Source organism: Neophocaena asiaeorientalis, unplaced genomic scaffold, assembly GCF_003031525.2.
Source record: "Neophocaena asiaeorientalis asiaeorientalis breed wild unplaced genomic scaffold, Neophocaena_asiaeorientalis_V1.1 scaffold648, whole genome shotgun sequence".
Classification (NCBI taxonomy): Eukaryota; Metazoa; Chordata; class Mammalia; order Artiodactyla; family Phocoenidae; genus Neophocaena; species Neophocaena asiaeorientalis.
This window is the reverse complement of record NW_020172781.1, coordinates 5407367-5427192: the sequence shown is the minus strand read 5'-3', so window position 1 is coordinate 5427192 and position 19826 is coordinate 5407367. Positions and strand designations below refer to the sequence as shown.

General features: G+C 46.4%; 1 long non-coding RNA gene across 1 annotated transcript; it reads left to right on the top strand.

Annotated features, from left to right (window-relative positions):
- The first annotated feature begins 3092 nt into the window (after window positions 1–3092).
- On the top strand, window positions 3093–16663 carry LOC112397252 (uncharacterized). Its single transcript, XR_003002767.1, has 3 exons — window positions 3093–3145; window positions 11740–14764; window positions 15520–16663. It is a non-coding gene; the product is annotated as an uncharacterized LOC112397252 (long non-coding RNA).
- Window positions 16664–19826: the final 3163 nt, after the last annotated feature.

Sequence of the window (19826 nt, the reverse complement as noted above, 5' to 3'; positions counted from 1 at the left end):
GCTGCGTGGAGCGGGGCTGTCAGGGGAGCCTGCCTGTCGAGGGTGGTGGCTGATGGCGAGGCCTGCTGGGGACGACCCGCCCCTCTGGGAGCTGGGAGCTGTGCTCACCGTCTGAGCACAAACCAGGAGCACATGTGGGCCCCGGGCAGCTGTGGGAAGCACGTCTGCTCCCAGCAAGGGCCTCCGGAGCTCCAGACAGACTACGTACAAGCAAGACTAGCTGCCGGATATCCCACCACCTTGGGTCACCTCCTCACCCCAGGCGTTTGTGCATCATTCCACCTGGATGCCCTTCCTGCTTCCTGCCCCTATTCGTGGCCTGATGACCTCCTGCTTCCTTTTTTTTTGAGGGGGGGGGGCTTAAATTAAAATAGCAATGTGGTTTTTTTTAAGTATCAAATGAACAAAGATTAAAATGTTCTGTAATATTTGATTTTAGTAAATGTTACAGGGAAGCAAAATTCTTATCCATCATTGGAATATACCTACATTCATGTACCACTTCTAGAAAACTAACAAACTACATCAAACCTTTAACGATGTTCAGACCTTGTGTTGTTTAAATATAAATTCTGCTTTCATCCTAAACCCAGCTCCCCAGAGATAAATATCATTAACATGTTGGTTTGAACACATGCACATATATATTTTATATATAAATGTAAAGTGGCTCAGTCATGCTCTGTGTACCATATTGTAACCTGCTTTTGCATTCAATGATTATATATATAAAATATATGTGTATATGTATATATACTTTACCATATTTTAAAAGTTGCTAATTATTTCATTTACTCAATGTACCGTAGTTTATTTAATCAATACAATACTCTGAGGGTGGATGATTAGGTTACTTTCAACTTTTCGACTATAGTGAGCACGCCATTACACACTTGTCCAATTACTTTATTATACAAATTTCCTATGAACATGTTTATTATTCAAAGAGTCGCCCACTCTCTCTTCATGTCTCAGCTTGGGGCCACCTCCCAGGTAAGACTTCCCTGCCCCTTGGGGGACTGCTCTGGGCTCCCCCCATCACAGCACTGATGCAGTGTTGTCCCAGCTTGTTAGGGTGTCTCTTTCCCTTGCACTAGGAACTCCTTGGGGAAGGGTCTGTGTTTTGTCCCCTGCTCTATCCCCAGTGCTAAGCACGGTGCCTGGCGACATCACCATCATCAGTGAATTATCTAAATAGCTGACAGCCAGGCAGTGTGCTAGAAACTTGGTACTTAATCCTTATGAAGGAAGGAAGCAGGCACTGTTTCTGCCCCCATTTTGCGATGAGAAAATTGGGACACAGAAAGGTTAAGTCGCTTGCCCAAGGCCACACAGCTAGTAGGTGGCACAGCTGGGATTCCAACCAGGCCACCTGGCTCCAGAGCCCTGCCTTTAGCCTCCAAACTAAAGAACTAACAGAAGGGCCCACTGTGTGCATTGCCCTGTACCAGGTGCTTTCCATGGAGTAAGCAATGAACCAACAACGCTGCAGGAGGTGACACTTGCCCATTTTACAGATGAGGATTCTATGGCCACGGACGGAAAGTCGTTTTGGCAAGGGCGCCCAGATCATGCCAACAGAGGCATGACTGAACCCAGGTCTGTCTGATTCCAAAGCTGGGGCTGCTGAAAATAACCTGTGAAAAAAGGAAAAGAGAAGGGGAGGGGTGGGGGAGGGGATGAGAAAAGGTAACAGAGAAAAAGGGAAGGAGGGTGCATAGGAAAGAAGGAAAGGAAAAAAGGAAGGAAGGGAGGGAGAGAGGGAAAAAAGAAAGAAGGAAGGGGGAGGAAGGAAAGGAGGGAGGGAGGGGGAAGAAGGGACATCTGCTCTTCTTAGGCCTCCAGAACTTTGGCAAGTGGGGAAACATGTCCTTCACCATATGACCAGCCCGAGAACCTCATCTTCTCTCCCCACCATCCTCAACCCTTAATTCAGTGAGATTTACACTTAGAAACTATCTGGTTTAATGCTTTCATTTCAGAGATAATAACTGGAAGCACAGAGAGGTTAAGTCACTTGCCCAAAGTCACACAGCTTCCTAGGGTCAGAAGTCAGACCCAGCCTGACTCCAAACTCCTCTCCTCCCCACTCTGCCAGGCTTGCCCATGCAAATCCTTACTGTACAGATGGGAACACTGGATCCAGAGAACGCAAGGGACTCGCCCAAGGTCACCCAACAGTTAGCAGTAGAGCAGCAGCCCCAAGTCTCCTGGTCCAAAGGAGAGGACATTTCCACCATGCAAGGGGAATCCTATACATCACCATCTAAAGGTTTGTTACTAATACAGACCAGTGGTACTCAAAGCATGGATTCTGGACCAGCAGCAGCAGCCTTGCCTGGCAACTTGTTAGAAATGCAGGCTCTTAACAAGCCACCAAGGGATTCTGATGCTGGCTCAAGTTTAAAAACCACTGAAACAGTCCCGTGTCCCCTGCATCGGCAGGCGGACTCTCAACCACTGCGCCACCAGGGAAGCCCCATCTGTATTCTTAATGGAAAAGCCACTAAGAATACATTCTGGATCCCAGGACAGGTCACCTTCTCAATCCACAGAATCGTAGTTAAGAACAGAGACCTTGGGATCAGACAGACCCTATTTGATTGAATCCCTGTCTCCACCCCTGGAAGCTGTGTGGGCAAGTCCTTTCACCTCGCTGAGCCTCTAAGCGGGAGGAAGTAGAGGATGGAGGGGGGAAGGAGAAGGAGGAAGCAGCCTTCCAGGAAGATGGAGCACACTGGGGGTGGGGGAGGGGAGATCCTGAAAGGGGAGCTGGGAGAATCCAGCCTCTGGATGGATTTATGGATATTGCCTTTTCCTCCTTCCTTGGGTGCTGCTACTGCAGGCCCCCCGGAGGCTTCACGCCTCCCGAGCCAACCCAAGGCTATAAAAATGAGGCTCAGGTGTTATCAGCTGGGAGCCACAACAGGCTGAGGGAGGACGCTGGGCTCCCAGCCAGCCAAGCCTCGGAGGCCGGAGGCCGGAAGCCCAGAGGTGGAAGTCGGAGCTCACAGCCCCACCCGGCCCGGCGAGGAACAGGCGGAGTCGCGCTGCTCCGACCAATCCAAAGCCACAGCCTCGGGCCACCATTCTGAACATGGCGGCGAAGTTTGGCGTATTCTTCCTCGAAGTGAAAAGCCTTCCGGTGAGTTTTTTGACTTTTTGGTGTGTTTTTTGTTTTTTTTTTTTTTAAATAGGATTCTGAAATCTAAGGCCTGATATAGGAATACTGGGGCCTGAGAGAGACGTGGTGCTCTTCAGGGCCTGCAAAGACGCCTCTGTTTATTCCCATAGAAACTGTGGCGTTCCAAGGTGGTGGATCAGGCTTCATTCTTTTTTGTTTTTTAAATTTATTTTATTGAAGTCTAGTTGATTTACAATATTGTGTTAATTTATGCTGTACAGCCAAGTGACTCAGTTATACATACATATGCATTCTTTTTCATATTCTTTTCCATTACGGTTTATCACAGGATATTGAATATAGTTCCCTGTGCTATACAGTGGGACCTTGTTGTTTATCCATTCTCTATATAATAGTCTGTATGTGCTAATCCCAAACTCCCAATACTTCCCTCCCCCAACCCCCTCCCCATTGGCAACCACAAGCCTGTTCTCTATGTCTGTGAGTCTGTTTCTGTTTCATAGATAAGTTCATTTGTGTCATATTTTAGATTCGATATATAAGTGATATATGGTATTTGTCTTTCTCTTTCTGACTTACTTCACTTACTATAATCTCTAGGTCCGTCCATGTTGCTGCAAATGGCATTATTTCATTCTTTTCTATGGCTGAGTACTATTCCCTTGTATATATACACCACATCTTCTTTATCCAGTCATCTGTCAAGGGACATTTAGGTTTCTATGCCTTGGCTATTGTGAATAGTGCTGCTACTATGAACCTAGGGGTGCATGCAGATCAGGCTTCATCTTTTTTTTTTTTTTTTTTTTTTTTTTTTTTTGCGGTACACGGGCCTCTCACTGTTGTGGCCCCTCCCGTTGCGGAGCACAGGCTCAGCGGCCATGGCTCACGGGCCCAGCCGCTCCGCGGCATGTGGGATCTTCCCGAACCGGGGCACGAACCCGTGTCCCCTCCATCGGCAGGCGAACTCTCAACCACTGCGCCACCAGGGAAGCCCGATCAGGCTTCATCTTGATGCCCAACTCCAGTTGGTTGGTTCTGGAGTCCTGGAGCTCTTTGTTTAAGGGAATCTGAGGCCACATCCAGGCCTGGCTGGGAAGAGCACAGTGATTGATTAGCAATGCCTGCCCTGGACGGAAGTGGGGTGGGGCCGTTTTGGCTTTCTCATCCCACTCTGTCCTCCAACTAAAGTCCATCCCATTGGACTAGAAGGCTCAGGGGCTGGTTCCAGCTCTGCCCCGTTTGTTCCATGAATTGGCAGATCCTAGTGTATATCTAATCTGTATCTCAATTCCCACACTCCTTTGTATTTATTTCTGATTGATCTCTACTGTTCATGGATCCCTAATATCCTAGTTAAAGCTAAATGATTCCTCTATCTTCCTGATCATCAGCTGCTAAAGCAGATTGACCAGAGAGGCTCTCAAACCAACGGGAGCCTTCAAAGATGCTTTCTATGACATGCAGGATTCTCTGTAAAACCAAACTGTGCCTATTTTGCACTTTCTTTAAGGCATGAACAAGCCACACCGAATGAGAACTCCATTTCAGCCTTGGGCTGTGTGGCCTTGGGCTGTGTGGCCTTGGGCAAGTCATTTATCCTCTCTGGTTCCTTCAGTGCTCGTGAGATTAAATTACGGATGTGATTAAGTTGTGAATCTGGAGATGGGAAGATTATTCTGGATTATCTAGGTGGGCCCAGTATAATCCAAGGGGCCTCAGAAGAGGAAGGCAGGAGATAAAAGGGAGGAGAAGGCAGTAGGGGGATGAAGGAAGCAGAGATCTGAGATCACAAGCCAAGGAATGCAGGCAGCCTGTGTGCTGGAAAAGACAAGGAATGGATTCTACCCTAGGGCCTCCAGGAGGAGCCAGCCCTGCCAACATCCTGATTCTAACCCCTTAATACACATTTTGAACTTCTGACCTCCCGAACGGTGGGAGAATATGTACTGTTTTAAGCCCCTAAATTTGTGGTAATTTGTAAAGCGGCAGTAGGAAATGAATATAAGGGCTGTTCCAGAGAAGACCAGAACACTGCCCTTGGTGGCAGGCAGATCTGGGCTTGAGTCCCTGCTCCACTTGCTAGCTGTGTGGCCTTGTGCAATTCCTAACCTCTCTGAATCTCAGCTTTCTACTCAGCACATGAGAGTAATAAAGAACCAACCTCAGACTGTAGGGAAAATGAAATCAGTTGATACACACCACATGCTTAGAACAGAGTCTGGCACACAGCACTCAATAAATGTTGGATTTTCCCCCTTCTGTTGGGCCTTAAGAGGCCTACATTCCCAAATACAGGCCCTCTAATCTCCCCGGGATGCTGCTAGAGCCACCTTCCTGATGCTCCATTTCATTCAGTGTCCCTCCACTGCTCAACAACATTCCATGGCTCCCCAGTACAATGTCTTTAATCTGGTTGATCAAAATCCCCCATAACTGGGCTCCTGCCAGCCTCATCTCCCAGGAAGGAGAAAACAAAGGGATGGCAAAGCTGAAAAGAGTTTGAGGAGACAAACCTTCAGATGTCAATTGAAACGTCACTTTCTCCAGACCCCCTGAGACAGGTTGGCACCCCTGTTGTCCATTCTTGTAGCATCCTGACCTCCACAGCAGTACCAACCTCAGTCATAATGTGGTGATCATTTGTGCTGGGAATATACCACCCATCTCCCCCTCCACAGGTAAACTCCATGGGGGCAGAGACTGGTGCTAGGCATGTAGTCCCTTCTCGATAAGGATTTGTTAAATGAATGAAGAGATGGATGACCAGTCAGCAACCTCCCAGGCCAGCTGGGCTGAGGACCCAGAGTTTTTCCTGACAGCCAAGTCCTGGTTCTTAACCACTGAGAGGGCTGCAGAGTTATCGAGATAGGAGAGTTGAGCACTGGGCCAAGTATCACTGGACACTTGTCACACCCTCAGCCAAAAACTGTATTGCAAACTTGATTTGGGTTCAAGTAACAGCAAGGGTTAATTCTTCTTGGGTGAAGGCGGGTCCCTCGAGCTGTCGGAGATTGTCTGAGGTGAGATGTTGAATTGGAGGGGGGTTGAAAAGGAAGAAGAGATGGGAGGATGCCAGCAGCCCAGGTTTCTGTCCACTCAGCAAGCATCCAGGCCCTGGGCTTTCATCCAAGCTGGGAAGTGTTAACAGCGCTAATTGGAGCCTGGGTGGGATAAGGAATGAGGAAGCCTCAACTCTGAGACCAGGGGAGAGGACTGTCCTGGTGAGGGGTCGATAAGGCCCACCGCTCCCCTGTGAGCCATGGAGACCCCACCCGCCCAGCTCCTCCTGCTGGAAGAGACAGTTTGCCTCTGGCAGTGGAGCGGGGGAGACCACCCCGGATGCCTGGGGGGGCTGGGAGAGCTGGCAAGGTTGTTCCGGCCCATTTCTCCAGGATGGGGATGGGAGAAGCTTGGAGCCCCCTTGCCTAAAGTTCCCCAGCTCTCAGGTGGTGCCTGACAGCATGTAGCTTGATTCTGGGAAAGCTTCCATTTTCCAGGGGGTAGAACAGAGGCCCAGAGGGGGTTAGCAGCTGCTCAGAGCCACACAGCAAGTCCTGAGCAGGCAAGCTTCCCAGTTCCCAGAGAACCCTCTCACCTCTGCTACACATGGCGTGCGCACACACACACATACACACACACAGGTTTTCTATTACCTTGCCCCTGCCCATCTCCCCAGCCACATGGCCCACCTCTTCCCCTCCTTCAACTCTGACCCCATCGTGCAGTTTCAAATCCTGGCACCTTTGCCTGAGCTGCCCCTTCTGCCAGTAATGCTCTCTCTCACCGCCCTGTGCCCAGCCACCTGGTGACCTGGTCATCTTTCAAAACCTAGCTCAATTGTCCCTTCCTTCAGTCAGCCTTCCAGGATTGTCCCTTCTCTTCCCACCTACCTGGGAAAGTTGATTACTCCTTCTGCCAGGTGGGTCTGTACTTGGCCAACACATCCATCCTTTCTCAAATCACACTGCTTTTTCATTCTGCCATGTGCACACCTGTCTCAGCCTTTGGACTTCTGTCGCTCCAGTTCCTGACACTAGACCTGACCCTTACTGGAAATGTTTGATGGATTGAGGTAGCCCCCATGCCTGCCCGTCCCTCCCCAAGGCCAGCTGTTATGTGAGCTACTAGAAACGGATCAGATACACCAAAGCCACGGCGTATTAGGCCAGTTCAGGAACACAGCCTTTTATTTATTTATTTTTAAATTGAAGTATAGTTGATGTACAGTGTTGTAGGAACACAGCCTTTTGAGGTCAGAAAGATCTGGGTTTGAATCCCATCTCTGCTACTTCCTTGCTGTGTGACCTTGGGTAAGGCACTTGCCCTCTCTGGGCTTCCCGTGTCCTTTCTGTAAAATGGAGAACATAATCTCCACCTCATAGGGCTGGTTGGGAGAATTCTCCGAGATGATACATGTCGTATATGTGGCATGGGGCTCAGAGCAAGTGCTTAATACATAGTGTTGCCATAACTCTGTGAGTTATTTCTGGAAGCCCATTTCCCCCCATCCTCCCTCCTTGCTCTGGCCTTGCATCATTCACCAAAGACCCTGTTCTTTTTTTTTTTTTTTTTTTTAAAGGAACATTTATTTATTTTTTCTGCTGCGTTGGGTCTTCGTTGCTGCCCGGGCTTTCTCTAGTTGCGGCGAGCAGGGGCTACTCTTCATTGCAGTGTGTGGGCTTCTCATTGTGGTGGCTTCTCGTTGCGGAGCACGGGCTCTAGGTGCGTGGGCTTCAGTAGTTGTGGCTCACGGGCTCTAGAGCGCAGGCTCAGTGGCCATGGCTCACGGGCTTAGTTGCTTCGCGGCATGTGGGATCTTCCCAGACCAGGGCTTGAACCCGTGTCCCCTGCATTGGCAGGCGGATTCTTAACCACTGCGCCACCAGGGAAGTCCCTCTTTCTGTGTTCTTAACAGGGAAGAAGTAAAGCCACACTGGGTCTGCCACTGCCTGGCTGTGTGATCTTGAGAAAGTGACTTCACCTCTCTGAGCCTCAGGTTCCTCCTCTGTTACATAGGGATGGTAACAGTGCCTGCCTGGCAGGGTATCCTGAGATTCAAAGGAGTTAGTGCTTGTAAAGGACCTAGATTAGCACCTGGCACCTACTGAGCACTGGCTGGTAAAGACTCAAACTCACCATTGCCTTCCGGCACTTCCACGTGTTTCTCCTCCCATTGCCCACCTCCTCCTCCTGCCTCACCCACAATCTACAGCCAATGACTTGGCCTCTTTTCCCTTCACTGTTAGGAAAACCCAAGGCCTCCGAGATGGCTAGACAAGATCCTTCATGTCCTTAGACCTGCCTCCGTCCTCAAGCACTTCCACGGCCACTGATATCTGGCTTTTTCTTTAGAGAACCCTCTTCTTCCAGAAGAATCTGGATCCCCAAAATATAAGGCACATGAAAATGGACATGCTTGGCTAGAGGGGTCAGGGGACAGGGAGCCACACCCCTCAGCTCCCTGGTTGTCCCCAGGCTCCATCTGAGCACAGCCCCAAACTTCCATTTCATCCATTGACCCTGCCCCCTCCCACCTTGGGTGGGCGGACTTCTTCATTTTTCATCTTGATATAATGTTTCATTTTTCAAATTGAAGTATAGTTGATTTAGAATGTGTTAGTTTCAGGTATATAGCAAAGTGATTCAGTTACACATATATATATTCTTTTTCAGATTCTTTTCCATGATAGGTTATTACAAGATATTGAATATAGTTCCCTGTGCTATACAGTAGGTCCTTGTTATTTATCTATTTTATATATAGTTGTTTGTTCCTGTTAATCCCAAACTCCTAATTTATCCCTACCTGCCCTTTCCCCTTTGGTAACCATACATTTGTTTTCTACGTCTATGAATCTATTTCTGTTTTATAAATAAGTTTATTTGTATCATTTTTTCAGGTGCCATGTATAAGTGATATGGTATGATATTTGTCTTTCTCTGTTGACTTACTTCACTTAGTATGATAATCTCTAGGTCCATCCATGTTGCTGCAAAGGGCATTATTTCATTCTTTTTTATGGCTGAGTAATATTCCATTGTGTGTACCACATCTTCTTTATGCATTCATCTATCAATGGACACTTAGGTTGCTTCCATGTCTTGGCTACTGTACGTAGTGCTGCAGTGAACAATGGGGGCGCATGTGTCTTTTCAGACTAGAGTTTGTGTCTTTTCCAGATATGTGCCATCATTCTGATATCCTTTTAAACGTGCAGAAAAGTAGCAACAGTAGTACAAGGAACTCCCTTATACCTTCACCCAGATTCTCCAATTATTTATATTTTTCCCCATTTGCTTTACCTTTCTCTCCCTCCCTCTCCTTCTCTCTCTCTCTCTCTCTCTCTCTCTCTCTCTCTCTCTGTGCACATCTTTTCGTGAACCACTCCCATTTTGCTTATGGGAAAACTGAGACCCAAGGAGTTGCTTCTGGCCCCTACCTCCATGGTCCCACATTAGAGGCCCAGAACCTTGAGATCTACAAACCTGTCAAGGGCCTACAGAGATATTTGAAACCTGAACTCACAAGCACATCGACCCCAGAACACCAAAAGGCAACTGCAAACTCAAAATTAATAAATGTCTGATTAAATGTCTACAACACGTTAGTGAGTCACCTGCTATCCAACGGCACTTGTGTTTAGAAATAGAAAAGCACAAATCACAAAGGACACGAAAAATAATTTATTCTTCATAAACCCCATATATGTGAATTACTTTAACACCTTTTCAGATACTTTTAGCAAAAATGTATATGTGTAATGGGATCCATAGTGACATTTTGAGGTTTGCCATGGTATGGGGTGCGGTCCCTATAACGTCAGAGGTCCCGGGACCTTCAGAGGCCTTAAAACAAGCTCTCTTGGTCCATAGTCCCTTGAGTCCCACTCAAATTGGGCATAAGATGAAGATTTTTCCATGTATTTTTACAAAGAGGCTGTGTGTACCTTTTTATGTGGGTCATAAAAAAATTTTTTTTTAATTTAAAAACATGGAGCAACACGAGAAGTTTGTCATAGCAACGGGGCTGCCTCTCCTATTTTTAAAAAGTGAGCTGTTCCCTCCTCCTCTTAGTACAGAAAGTTTATTTTCCTGCTGGGGCCTCTGACTCAGAGGCAAGCCCAGAACTCAGTCTGCTGCCTCTGAGGGAGGGCTGGGGGTCCTGCTGACCCTCAGGAGCCCCAGCCTCAGGTTCCCTTCAACTGGCATGTCCTCCAGGCGCCCAGATGCCCCTGACATTCCTGGCCAGCACCCGGGCTTCCCTCCCTGTGTTCATCCACTACTCCCACCTAGGAATGCATCTTCAGAACAGCCCACCTTGTAGGAGCGCAGCTGGACGACTTGAGCTGGTTCTGTGAATATCAAAATACTTCCTGGCCAGTTGGGAAACCCCGGCTACACAGGACCCTCTCCTAGGACCACCCTCTGATCCAAGAACTAAAGGGGTAACAGCAGGCAAGCGGTGGGCCCAGAATCTTGACTCAGGGCTGCCTTCTAATTGGTCAGAGCCCACGTCCTCTCAGATGAGAGAGCAGATAACTCCATAGCCTAAGGACTTTGAGACAGCAACTGAAGGAGGTTGAGAGCACAGTGTGAGTTTGAATCCTGCCCTACCACTGATGAGCTGTGTGACCTAAGGCAAGTGGCTTAACCTCTCTGTGCCTCAGTTCCCTCTCATGGGTAATAATAGTGACAGTGAGTTGTGGTGGGGATGACTTATGTTAACCCAAATAAGGTACTTAGCATAGCACCTGGCACATAGCAGACACTGAATAAATGTTTATTATTATTACCATCAACATCATCATCATCTCCTACCTCCTATCCTTCATATCCTTTTGTGACCATCTCTTAGGAACAAAGCAATAAAATCAGAATCTAGCTCCATCAGTTACCAGCCGAGTGACCTTGGGCAACTTGCGACACTAATTTCTCATCTGTAAACTAGGCATAATAATAGCCCATAATATATTATATTATTATAATATAATAAGACATACTCATATCTTGGCTTATGAAGAGTGTTCCTAAACACTGGCTTTTATTATTATCGGGGTCAGAAAACTATTACCCATAAGCCAAATATGTAAATAAACATATTTTGTTTTTGTTTATTTACAAAAACACTGCCTGTTTTGTAAATAAACATTTAATGCTACACCCATTCATTTATGGATCATCTCTGGCTGCTTTGATGCTATAACCACAGGGCTGAGCAGTTGCAGCGAGAGACCGAATGGCTCACAAAGCCTGCAGTATTTACTGTCTTGCCCTTTGAGAGAAAGTTTGCCTGATTTGGATCATTCATACCTTCTTTAACAGCAGTAATTACAGTACATATACATTTTGTCTCCCTCAGTGGACGATACATGTTAAGATTTGCTTTCCAGGGATCACATAGCAACCCACGGTTGGGTTCCAGTGGTCCAAAAACCTCATCAAGTTATTCGCAGTAGTAACATATGGAGAGAGGGTCCCATAGCTTTCATTGGCTACTCAAAGCCTGTGACCCATGAGGACACAATCACAGGATCGTGAGCATTGGAGGAGCTGGCCCGGGTCTAAATCAACACCCTCCTCTATTTTCCCAGGTTTGCCTGTTCTCAGACCTGCTCCAGGGCACCAAGACATCGAGGCTTCATTACTAAGGTTTCTCTCTGTGCTGCTTTATTGCCTGTTCGGAAGCAACTGGCTGCCCCCTGGTTCAGAACCCTTCGTGTTCCTTTCGTGTGATGTTGGGGTGAAAGAAAGGGTGGCCCAGGAGCTCATTTGGAATTTGACAGAGGAAGCCTGTGAATTATTTACCCCAGAAAGATGTCTTCCTATGTCTGACTGGATTCGCTCCTTTGGACGCAAACGGGAGAACCCGCCATTCCTCATTGGTTTCACGGGATTTTGGTGACGTGGTGTGGAAAACCGCACACAAAGTAACTTGTGGACCTCCTAGATCTGGAGGATCTTGGTGGCCACGCTCCTTGGCTTTGTTTCATGCCCACAGATGTAACACATTGGATTTGGTTTCCACTATTTGAGGCGTGTTGGTTCCCAAAACCCTAACTGGGCTCTAAAACACCAGGCTGGACTCAGCAACCCGCAGCCCCTGCCTTGACTGGAGGTCATCATACCTGATGCACCCTGACACCACCGCCACCTGCATGTCCCCTCTTCAGCTCTGTCACCCTTGTTTCTTCCTGACACGCTGTCAGTGAGAGCCAGAGGACAAGCAGCCTGCTGAGATTCAGCAAATGTCCCCAGGGTAGCCCAGGTCAAGTAAGGACAGAAGTTCCTCCCCCAGACTGCAGGCTGCATGAGGGCCGGGACCATGTCTGTCAACCTTTCTGCTAAAGGTGGAGCATCTCAAACGACCCCAGCAGAGAACCTAGGAACCGATGTTCAGACGGCAAAGTCTACAAATCCTGCAGTATGAGGAAGGAAATCCTTGATCCGGAGTCAAGCTTCAGGGTGTTACATAATTATAATAACACAAATATGACACGGCATCTTTTTTTTCTCACTTACTGGAATATAACAATGACTCTGAACTTGGGATCCATGGGCCCCCTAGGAAATCCATTGGTGGTCTCTCAGGTGGACATAAACACATAAAATCACGTGTGTGGGGGCACAGATTTTTCTGGAGGGGTGTGCTTGTCCAGCATTTTCATCAGATTTTCAAAAGAGTTCCAAATATGTAAATAAACATTTTGAACCTGAAATGGTTGTAAACATGAAATCATAAATCTGATGCATAGCTCCGTCCCTACTGTCTCGTACTGTAGCCAGTGCATGATAGGTGCTCAAGACATGTTTGCTGAAAGAATCAGTCACTGAATGACCGTTTCAAACCACGGGTTACCAAACTGATAATCAGATTTTTCCAATTTTCCAATCTGGAATTTGGGAATCGCTTGAGCGGATTCTTTTTCTGTCCCAGGAAGGGAGAGGTACATGAATGATGCAAAGAATGAGCCTCGAGTGACATTAAAGGGTGCCCACCGCCGGCCAGCAAGGTGTTCTCGTCGAGTGACATTAAAGGGTGCCCACCGCCGGCCAGCAAGGTGTTCTCGTCGAGTGACATTAAAGGGTGCCCACCGCCGGCCAGCAAGGTGTTCTCATCGAGTGACATTAAAGGGTGCCCACTGCCGGCCAGCAAAGTGTTCTCAGAGCTGCCGTTTCCTGCTCCAAGCACTGAAGCAGTTCCCCAAGGAACTTTGCAAAGAAGATGCTTTCTCATCCCAGACGGTTGTCTGCACGCAAAAGTAATGAAACTTCATCTCTTAGAAGACAGTCCGGGATCTAATTAGCCATCTCTTCTACCTAGACTTGCCTCTGATCAACCCCACAATTTTCCCCCCAGACCAGCTAGAAAATACACATCTTAAAGTTCAGTGAATTCGGTAAAGAAGTCTTCCTTTGTAAATAATAGTACCAGAGGCTGCATTGACTAGGCACTCGTATGCATTATAGGGATGGGTGGTGGGCAGAGGAAGGCACACGGGACCATTACTTTTTTGGAAAGCAATCTTGTAAGAGGCGTCAAAGCATTCACAATCTTAGGCAGAGTAGTTGCCCTTCCAGGACTTTGTCCTAAGAAGAGCATCAGAATTGTGACAAAGATTTCTTCACAGAGACATACAGCTTAACATGATCAAGAACAGCAAAGAAACTGAAAACAATGCAAGTCTTCAGCAGCAGGTGTTAAACAAATTGTAGCATACTAATATGAAACATTAAATCAAGTAAAGTCATGTCTTGAAAATACTCTTGAAACTTCATAAAAATTTAAAAAGTTTTGTTCTTCAAAGGATATCATCAAGAAAGTGAAGACAACGCACAGAATGGAAGAAAATATTTGCAAGTCATACCTGATAAGGGACTTGTATCTAGAATATTAAAAGAGATTTTATAACTCAATATAAAAAGACAAATAACCCAATAACCCAAATTAAAGATGGGCAAGTGATTTAAATAGACATGTCTCCAAAGAAGATACACAAATGGCTAAGAAGCGCATGAAAAGATGCTCAATATCAGTAGTCATTAGGGAAACGCAAATCAAAACCACAGTGAGACACCATTTCACACCCACTAGGATGACTGTAATAACACGTGTTGCAGAGGATGTGGAGAAAAAGGAACCTTCACACACTGCTGATGGGAACATAAAATGATGCAACTACTTCGGGAAAATAGTCTAGCAGTTCCTAAAAAGGAGAAACAGAGTTACCATAGAACCCAGCAATTCCACTCCTAGCGATACACCCAAGAGAAATGAAAATGTATGTCCACACAAAAACTCAGACACAGATGTTCATAGCAGCACTATTCATAATAGCCGAAAAGTAGAATAAACAAAATACAGTCTCTCCATACAATGGACTATTGTTTAACCGTAAAAAGGAAATGAAGTACTGATAACTGCTACAATGAGGATGAATGTTGAAGGTATTAGGCTGAGTGAAAGAAGCCAGACACAAAGAGCCGCAAAGTGTAGGATTCCATCGATATGAAATATCAAGAAAAGGCAAATCTAGAGACAGAAAGTAGATGAGTGGTTGTCAGGGGTTGGAGGAGAACCGAGAATGACAGCAAATGCATACAATGTTTCTTTTTGAGGTAATGAACATGTTCTAGAATTGCCTCTGGTGATAGTTGCACCAAAATAGTATGTTTTGTGAACATACTAAAACCCAGTGAAATAAGCACTTTGGGCGAATTGTATGTGAATTATATCTCAACAAAGCTGTTTTATTTGTATTATTACACAATGAATATCATTTATTAAGTGTATGACATATAAATGTATATTGATAATATAAATATATATAAGTATAGATTAAGTATATATATGTAATGTGTAAATATATATTAAGGAAATGATGCTTGGTGAATATTATATAAAAACACTATCTTGAAATAGCAGACTGATAACTTCTCAGACCTACCCATCAAATGGTAAAGAAGAATGAATGCACAGCTCTGAGGGTCTGGGGTAGAGCTTAAGCCACTGGAACATTTTTCTCAGAAGCTTCATATTTTAGTTACAAAATTCCAGCACATTTTGCCTTCCACTTCAAAATATGGCCATGTTAATTTTAATATAAAAAATTATTTTCTCCAAATCCACGATAAAAGCAGATATAAAGCTCTATGTACAGGATGGGAGTACACGAGGCGGTGGGGGAAACGGAAATGCATAGGTCTGGAGAGAAAAAAGACCAGAAAGAAATATGCCAACGTATTAGCAGTGGTTATCTCCAGGTTGTGGAATTGCAATCTTTTAAAGCTTCCTGACACCTTTTTTCCTTTTCCATATTCACAATGGATGTTGCATAATATTAAACAATAAACATTTTTTTTTATTCCAACAGATGACACCCGGGAGGGAAGACATCAGGCAATGTTTTTCTGGGGATGCTTGGCCCGGCCCTCCCTCTGGTGGGAGCACACTCACACCCCTGGGATCAGAGCTGGGCCGAGTGGAATAACACGTGCCCTCATGGAGGCTCCCAGCATCCCTTGCTTTCTGCAGATGCTGGCGGAGAATGTGGACTTCTTTCCAGAGGAGAGATGAGACAAGAAGCTTTGCAAAGTTCTGGGAATAAAGACAAGCAAGATCATCATTATGTGACAACAGCTGGAGGAGGTGAATAAGGACTGGACCAGATGTCAGGGACAGAGCTCTCAACTGGATGGACACCAGGAGACAGATGTGAGTTCGAGCTCCTGCTCTGCTTCCAACAGGCTGGATGACCTTAGTCAAGCAAGTCACCGTCTCTCTCCAGGCCTCAGTTTCCCCCTCTTTAAAATGAGGCCACTGGGTCCTACTTCTGATGGTTTGTGATTCTATGGTCTCACATCTGCCATCTTTCTTCCTACCATCCATGTAACAAACAACTGGAAGCTCTTCCTATTGACAGCCCACTACAGCCCCTGCCCCAGGAATCTCAAGGGCCATTCTGCCCCCAAAGGCAGTCTCTAAATTGAGTGACACTTTTCAATCCATCTAATTGAAGAAGACTTTCCAAAGAAGGCAGTGTGAGCAAATGGCATCCCCACCCTCTGCACCCCCGAACCTGGTTAAGCATGAGGATATTTCTTGAGCTCAGCCAGCACTGGTTCTGTGCCAGTGAGTAAGACACACACTGTCCTGTTTGCTCGGAGCATATAGGATCAACCCTAACGACCACTTACAGACCCTGTCTCCTGCCCCAGAGGGGGATTCACGTACAATACTTATTTAATAAGCTTTCACATCAACGTTTGGAGGCTGATACCATTATTCACATTGTACAGGTAGGAAAATTGAGGCCAGAGAAGTGAAGTGCTCTGCCCAAGGTCACAGGTCAAACAAATGGTAAAACCAAGGTTCCAACCCTGGTCAGTTATACTTCCAAGGTACCTGTGATTTATCAGTGGTTTTTCTTTTTTTTTTTAATTGAAGTATAGTTGATTTACAATGTGTTAATTTCCGCTGTACAGCAAGTGATTCAGTTATATATATTCTTTTTCATATTCTTTTCTGTTATGGTCTGTCACAGGATATTTAATATAGCTCCCTGTGCTATACAGTGGGGCTTTGTTGTTTATCCATCCTATATATAATAGTTTGCATCTGCTAATCCCAAACTCCCAATCCATCCCTCCTCCAAAGCCTCTCCAAATTTAGCAACCACAAGCCTGTTTCCTATATCTGTCGGTGGTTCTTAACTTTACTGTTTAGGCAGAACAAAAGACCCTAAGACCCACCTGATCTCAACCTTGGTAATGTCGTAAGAAAGACCTGGAGAAAAACAAAATCAGTTACAATAAACTTGACGCTGAAGCATCGGACTTGCTATTGACTTTATAAGAGCAAGCTATGAGCTCGTACAAATGAATTTACATGATAAAAAAGTACCCGATAATATGAAAAAGGCACAAAATACATATGGAATCACAACATGAGGAAGTTATTCTTTCCAATTCTCTTTCAACCCTTCTAATGACACCTAGGAAAAAGTCTCCATTTGGTGCTAACACGTCTTCAGCATCTTCTCCGACACTTGCCAATTTCCCTCTATAACAAAGAAAGAGCAGGCTTCAGGCTCAGAGCCCACAGGCAACAGTATCCAGAGCTAACATTTAATGATACTGTTTTATTGTTTATGGGGGGCGGCGATATTTTATGGTTACCTCCTATGCGAGGAAAGTGATAACTGGTTTTCTATTTACTGTGGTCATATAAATTTCCCTTTTGAGCTACATTTACTGATTTTTTTTTAATGAATAACTTTACTCATTTTTTAATGAGTAGATTTAAAGAAAAATATTAAATTCATGACACCATAGAGGTGGTATACAAGCAGGGCAAAAATAAAAAAGGTGGCATTGGAACAATTGAGGCTTAAGAAACACTGCCCCATGAAATTAAAAATAACCCAGCCATGTAATTTTATTGTCCTGAAAGTACATTGCAAGTTCTCTAAATAGCACAAATTCACAGTAGCCCATCACGATTAAAGCAGATTTTTGAGGGCTTACGTATGCAGTTTCTGTAGCAACAGAGATAACTGAATCATATTCAAACCACTAGACCTATGTGCCTGAAAGTCTAATTATTGGAAAATTATAGACCTAAGAAACACAGCTATGCCTCACCGCACACCACAGGTTTGACCGAATACCTCATGGTAATTGGATAAACCCCATCTACATAGAAGCCATGTGGAAAGGAAGAACCCTCCCCCCCAACTGTGGCGCCTTCAACCACCTGTGTATGTGGAATTACATTTATTTATTCACTCACTCATTCAGTCATTCAACCATTCTTTGCAGTGTTTACCTAGCCCCTGTGATATGCACTGGAAATATAAGGAAGGACTGCAGTGAGCCTCCAGTCCAGAAGGGGGCGCCAGACATGAAGCCCAACTTCACATGCCTGAGTGCCTGACTGCCAAGTGGGCTCTGAAAAGAGCATCTTTGTTTGAAAACAAGTAACAAAGAAACTTGCCTACCCTGTGGGTAGTAAGGGAAGGCTTCCTGGAGGTAGTGACCATCAAGTTGCAACCTAAAGAAGGAATAGGCGTTAACTACGGGAGGTGGGAGAAGAGAGGGATAAAAGGGCAGGTGTGTCCATGTACGTGGATGAGCTTTCAGGTCCCACGTGCCCCTCCCAAAGTGAGCATCTCACCCTGGTGCCATCACCCAAGCGTGATCCTTGGATTCAAATATACGTATTTCATGTCTTGAGCCTAAATGCAAGCCAGCAAGTGTATGTGTTCTTCAGTGGGGAAACGGCTATCCAATCCCAACAATGAGGAAAAACTGAGAGATGGTGAGTGGGTCTCCAACACCAGCCTCCCTGTGGGATTTGAAAGAGTGATTCTGACCACTCAGAACTTTTATCGTAGGCAACAACATGGTGGATCTCAGCCAGGGCTTCACTTGGAACTCTGGGAAGTTTTCAAGTCTGCAAGTCCAGGCCACGCTCAGGCACAACCAAGCCATGCCCGGGCTATTAAGTTAGACTCCCTGGGGGTGGGGTCTGGTGACCAGTAAAGTGTAAAGCTCCCCACAGGAGTCCAACTTGTGGCCCAAGCTCAGAACCACATAGGGAACCTAGCCTTATGGAGGATTCAAATCTAGAAAAACTTACTGAGCACCTACTACACACCAGGCGCGGGGCAGGGTGGAGGGTGGTGGATGGTGAGAATCAAATCCCCTGTCGTTTAAGAATCACTACGGGGAATTCCCAGGTGGCACCGTGGTTAAGAATCTGTCTGCCAATGCAGGGGACACGGTTTCAAGCCCTGGTCTGGGAAGATCCCACATGCTGCAGAGCAACTAAGCCCGTGCACCACAACTACTGAGCCTGCGTGCCACAACTACTGAAGCCCACGCACCTAGAGCCCATGCTTCGCAACAAGGGAAGCCACCGCAATGAGAAGTCCATTCACCGCAATGAAGAGCAGCCCCTGCTCGCTGCAACTAGAGAAAGCCCACGTGCAGCAACGAAGACCCAGTGCAGCCAATAAATCAATTTTTTTTTTTGCGGTACGCAGGCCTCTCACTGTTGTGGCCTCTCCCGTTGCGGAGCACAGGCTCAGCGGCCATGGCTCACGGGCCCAGCCGCTCCGCGGCCTGTGGGATCTTCCCGGACCGGGGCACGAACCCGTGTCCCCTGCATTGGCAGGCGGACTCAACCACTGCGCCACCAGGGAAGCCCAATAAATAAATTTTTAAAAAGAGAATCACTACGGAAGCACGGAGCCTAGGTGAAGATGAAAAGTGCTCTGGTCACACGAATTGCCTGGCGGATCTGGTTAAACTGCAGATTCTGGGTCAGCGCGTCTGGGTTGGGGCCCAAGAGTCTGCATTTCTAAAGAGCTCTCGTTTCACTGCAGGAGTGTGGTGAGGCTCTGAGGGAGCCTCTCAGATCTCAGCTTCTCCCCACCGTTTCTCCACCACTCTGATGGCCCTGAGCATTGCCTGGAGGCGATCACAAACTGTAGGGAAACAACAAAATGCACCCTTGCCACCTGCCAGGTGTGGACCCGTGTCCCTCAGACTCCAAAGGTCCAGTGACCACCTCCAGCTGTCACCCACACACATCCCCAGAGCGTGGGGGCAGATCTCAGGAAGAAAGAGAAGGGGAGGGGGTGGAGACGGGGTCGATGGCTGTCATAAAGGGTAAACC